Source organism: Euphorbia lathyris, chromosome 10 (assembly GCF_963576675.1).
Source record: "Euphorbia lathyris chromosome 10, ddEupLath1.1, whole genome shotgun sequence".
Lineage (NCBI taxonomy): Eukaryota > Viridiplantae > Streptophyta > Magnoliopsida > Malpighiales > Euphorbiaceae > Euphorbia > Euphorbia lathyris.
The window spans coordinates 49,923,904-49,929,468 of record NC_088919.1 but is presented as its reverse complement, the minus strand read 5'-3'; the positions used below and the strand labels follow the sequence as shown (position 1 = coordinate 49,929,468).

The following is a 5,565-nucleotide window of genomic DNA, read 5'->3' as shown; positions in this document are numbered from 1 at the left end:
GGTGTAAGTATTTGCTTTGCTTTTTCACACAAATTCTTCGAGTAGAAATTTGGTCAGCGTAATGGCTTGTTGAAGATCTGCATCGAATGAAGCAACTGAAAGGCCTATTTATAGTGACACTTGAGGTATCGGTTATTTCAAATTTCGAAATAACCGTTGGAGGAAAACGGCTTGATGTCGTTGTCACTCAGTACACGCTCAGTGCCGTTGGCCAATCAGATTATTGTATCTTCTGTCTTCGATCAGTGCTGAGCAGCTTTTAGACAGACAGGCAGAATGTTTCGCCTTTTATGGCAAAGTCTTCCAGACAGCTTTCTGTGTCTTCTGAACTTTACCCAAAGTAGAAATACTTTGTCTTGAAGTTGTTCCTTGCTCAGCTGCTGTCTTGTACTCTTTGTCGTCCAACTCAACAGCTTCGTTCCGAAGTAGATAAAGAAGGTCTTCCAGATCCTTCTTCATGCTGAGCTGCGTTTTGTCCACAACGACAGCGTTTTGTTTACACGGACCGAGTTGTCTTGGGCCTTCGACTTTCCTTTGGGCCTTTAGCCTTTTAGTCTTTATGTCTTATAAATAATTTAACTCAACATTGAACAAACATATTAGTGTAATAAATCAAAGCATTTAAACTTGGTGTGTTTTAGAATATTTTTAAACATATACTCAAATAATTTTGTCAAATCAAAATCATGTGGAAAGGTGTTTCAACAATTAAGACCAACCTCATATATATATATATATATATATATATATATATATATATATATATATGGAAAATTATCCATTTGACTCTAACGAGCAAGTTATTTCCTTTGTATCTAATATCTTTAGAAAGCCCTTTTAAAGTTACATTGAAAGCAATGTTCCCAAATTCAATTTCTTATAATAAATATTTTATGTAGTCTATAAAAAAAAGTGCAACAATTGATAAGGTCTCAATATAAGAAGATCATTAACCCAATCTATGAATCCACAGATCTCATTTTGACGGTTAGATTTCCTAAGAGAAATTAAGCTACACATATCCACTCATAATAAAACAAAATACAGTGCAGGCGTGCCGTTACTACCTTCAACTTTGAAGTCTGTACAAAGAGAATGTTTAACACTTCATGATTTGATAATCAAATTTTCATTAAAATGTACATAGATATTAAGAACTCCCTTAATTAACTATGATCATGTATATATATATATATATAAGTGAACACCTAATTTGTAAACTTCTAATTCATTGACATGGAAAAATATTAACTAGAGCATTGATAGCCCAAACAATTAGAACTTGTAATTTATAAAATGAAGGTTTTGGGTATGAAATAGTCATGAATTTAAACCAATAGAATTGAGGTATACTCTCCATCAACTCTGGCCATAAAAGAATATTTCCATTTTATATGTAGTATAAGAAGAATTTTAATTAATAAGTAAAAATTCTCATTAATAATTTATATTATTTAGAAAAAAATAATTAATAACAAGAAAACAAAAAAGAGAAAGCAAATCCAATTAATGAGAAGAAAAACCCAATTCTGATAAAGAGAAAGAAAACTATAAAAGTTCCAATTTGATTCTTTTAAAACCTTCCATTTCCTAGTTCATGTACTCATCAAATCAAAAGTTAATAGAAATATCAAAATCAATAAGATATTAAGAATTAGTACAATTCATAGGTAAGAAAACTTACCAGAACACTGTAAGCTCAAGTTGCGTCTCCTTTATCCCGTAGGATTTCCTCCAAAACACTGTAAACTCAAGTTGCGACTCCTCTATCCCGTAGGATTTCCTCCAAAACACAGTAAACTCAAGTTGTGGCTCTGGCTCCTCTATCCTGTAGGATTTCCTCCAAAACACCATAAACTCAAGTTGTGGCTCCTCTATCTCGTAGGGTTTCCTCCTGTTTGTATATTTATATCAATCTCTGAAATAACACTTTTAATGACAATAATGACCTTTATCATTAGGTTAATTAAATCTATAATTATTATATTTTATTTTTGTACTTTATATGGTTAATTTTCTTTTAAAAATAATTATCAATAAAATTTAAATTATTTTTATTATTTCATCTAATTAATTTTTAAGAACTAAAATATTTTTTTAGGATGTTACAAAACATGTTTCTGCTCCAACACTACTAGTCATCCCACTTTCTATTTTCTTATTTTATTCATAAAATTTGATGAGATTATTAAATGATATATTCCAACGACTATATTTTAACGGTCATATTCCAACGACTATATTTTAACGACCATATTCCAATCGTTATATTTTTATTTTTATAAATAGATGATACATTTTAAGGGTTACATGTAAACATTTTGGAATCGACAATGACATAAAGTAATGAAAATTACATATTATAAGCCCTAAAGAAAACATGTGATCAAAACAATTAGTTCATCTTGGAACTTGAGCAAACAAAAAATCAAGGCATAACATAAGTAACCAAGCTTAGTTGAATCAGATGCCAAATCATGCATTAATTACAAGAGTTCCAACTAAAGAACCAAAATCAGTGGTCAAGATAATCAATATTTAAACTATTTCACAGTTGTTAGCTGAAAATGTGGATAAGAACATAGGCATTGGTTTTTGCATATATGGAAAAAACAAACAAAAAAAAAAAAAGGCTAAAATGTTATATTCTTATCAGAAGAACCAACAAATTAAGCAGTTAGTAAAGATTATGCTCAAATGTCAACTTAAGAATGTCTTTATTTGGACAACTAAACATGGCTAGCCTTTGAAAAAAAAATTCAAAATTCAAACATTAATGTTTCATTCTTTCAAGCAGTAACTTCAAAGTCATTTAAGATTCATGGACTAACTTCACAATACAACAAAGTATATTTAAGTCTTCCATGTATAAACAAGTGAATTAATTAGAAAGTCTTTCTACAACTAAGAAATGTAAGGCAATATAGCCTCATCATTTACAAATTTCAAGCACAAACAAAGCACCTAAACACCTGAAACAAAATTCCATATATTTGTAATATACACAAAAGTTAGATTCGAACTCAAACAAGTAAAACAAATACAAAAATCACACATTTGACTCCGATTCCCGAAAATAATAAGAGATGGAACAAAAGTTACAACTAGAGAACCAAAATCAATGGTCAAGATAATCAATATTTAAACTATTTCAGAGTTGCTAGCTATGAAAATGTGGATGAGATTATAGGCATTGGTTTTTACATATATGGAAAAAAAGCTAAAAGGCATAATACATCAGCAGCTCTCTGAACTTGTCCAAAATAATAGATTGGCTCCCTGAACTTTGCAAGTGTCTCACCAGCTCCCTGAACTTGTTTATTTCGTATCACTAGCTCCCTAACCTTGTCTATAAATGTAGATTAGCTCCCTGAACTTTGCAAATGTCTCACAAACTCCCCAAACTTGCTTATTTTGTAACAACTAAATACAAAAACCATAATACTAACTCTCGATCTCATCCATTTAATCTCTCAAACATGCAACATTAACTCTTATAATAGGTTGAAAGGTAGGAGAAGCGAAAAAATTACCCATCGAATAAATGAAGACGTATTTTTAGAATTTAGGTTTACTAAGTTTTTGTATTTAGTTGTTACAGAATAAACAAGTTTAGGGAGTTGGTGAAACACTTGCAAAGTTCAGGGAGCTAATATATTTTTATGGACAAGTTTAGGGAGCTGATGGTACGAAATAAGCAAGTTCAGGGAGCTGGTGAGACACTTACAAAGTTCAGGGAGCCAATCTACTATTTTGGACAAGTTCAGGGAGCTGCTGATGTATTAGGCCAAGCTAAAATGTTATATGCTTATCAGAAAAACCAACAAATTAAGTGGTTAGTAAAGATTATACTAAAGTGTCAACTTAAGAATGCATTTATTTTGACAATTAAACATGGTTGGCGTTTGAAAAAAAAACTAAAATTCATACATTAATGTTTGGTTCTGCCAAGTAGTAACTTCAAAGTCATATAAGATTCTTGGACTAACTTCATAATATAAGTTTAAGTCTTCCATGTATAACAATTGAATTAATTAGAAAAGTCAATTCTCCAACTAAAAAAATGTAAGGCAATAAATTCTCATAATTACAAATTTCAAGCACAAACAAAACACGTAAACAAAATTTAATATATTTGTAATTTACACGAAAGTTAAATTCGAGCTCAAACAATTCAAACAAATACAAAAATCACACAATTGACTCTAATTCCTTAGAGAAACCTCAAAACTCAAAATAAAATCAGACCAATTTCAAAAAAAGAGCAAAAACTAGGAATTTGTTATAAAAGAGTCAATATGCAAGTTGTTCAAACTCACGACACCATAATAGGCAATTTTCTACACAAATATCATTGAGCCCCTCCATATCTAAGAGAATGAAGTCAACCAAAAGATAACCTAAAATTAAATCAAATAATACCAAATTATAATTTCAAATTTTAGCAAAACATAACAATGGACTCAAGCCTTCAAAATAAGAAACCTATGCTTTCTCCAATTTCCCAACACCCAAGTTGTTTGCCTTAAATGAACAAGGCTTCTAGATATCAATTTGAACCCATTTAGCCTTCACATATTCTCAACCCAACATCCAAACTCAGTTTTATTTTAATTGAAATAAATAATAGATGGAACAAACCTCAATAGTATAGAACAAGAGATGGAGGAAGGTTGAAGCTGAAATAGAATTCGAGTTACCGTGTCCAAGCTCGTAGATCGCCAAAAGTGTATCCTTCGATTGCAAATGAGAGAGAAAATAATATGTAAAAAGAGAATGGAGAGCCAACTTGAATTAGTGAAAAAGATGAGCTAAAGAGGAATCACCAAAAATTCAGCGAGCCATGTCACTATGTTGGAGGAGAGGAATCGCTACTTGGATCGTCAAATTTTACTAAACAGGGGTTTGCTGAGTGGTGTTAAAAATGCTCTAATTGATGAATAAATACATTTAAACTTTATCAACACATCTTTAAAATCCATAAATGGCCATTATCATGTCAAGAAAATGTCATGAAGCATCAAACAAAAAAATTTACCATTTGGAGGAAGAACGAATCATCGAAGAGAACAACAAAGAGCGAAGAGTTCCAACACCTTTGCGCCTTTGCTTGCACTTTAACCGTCAAGCTTGTGAATCGAAATAGCGAGTAGAATGGGGGAAGAGAGAGCAGAGTGGCGGCCGCCCCTAACAATGGTTGAATGAGATAAGGAAGGGGGGGGATTTAGGTTATGTGTGAATATAAAAAACTTTTCCTTTTTAAAATTTTCTAGTTTTTAATATGCAATTTTGTACAATTAAAAAGTAAAAAAAAACGTATATGTAGAATGTGTGAATAACAATGAGTGAAGAAGTTTAATAATAAAATTAAGGCGGTATGCCAGTATACCAACCTTTTTTATTTAAAAATTAAGAAGTTTATTTAGGGATCCCCACATGGATTTTTCGTGGATCCCCACATAGATTTATACGTGATTGGGAGGTTCCCATAGGATGGATATACAATCTCCATTCCTATCCCCATTTAGGCTTCGGGAACAAATATCCCTGGTCCCTATCTCCATC

The 5,565-nt window shown here is 31.4% G+C and overlaps 1 long non-coding RNA gene across 2 annotated transcripts; it reads right to left on the bottom strand.

The window, feature by feature from the left end:
- Positions 1-1,011: 1,011 nt before the first annotated feature.
- Positions 1,012-5,182, bottom strand: LOC136208415 (uncharacterized). 2 transcript variants are annotated; one of them, XR_010677120.1, is made up of 5 exons: positions 5,039-5,182; positions 4,827-4,893; positions 4,642-4,734; positions 1,685-1,894; positions 1,012-1,082 (listed from the first exon to the last, which is right to left on the bottom strand). It is a non-coding gene; the product is annotated as an uncharacterized lncRNA (long non-coding RNA). The 2 variants fall into 2 exon arrangements; XR_010677119.1 differs by lacking the exon at positions 1,012-1,082 and having other exon boundaries at positions 1,529-1,894.
- Positions 5,183-5,565: the final 383 nt, after the last annotated feature.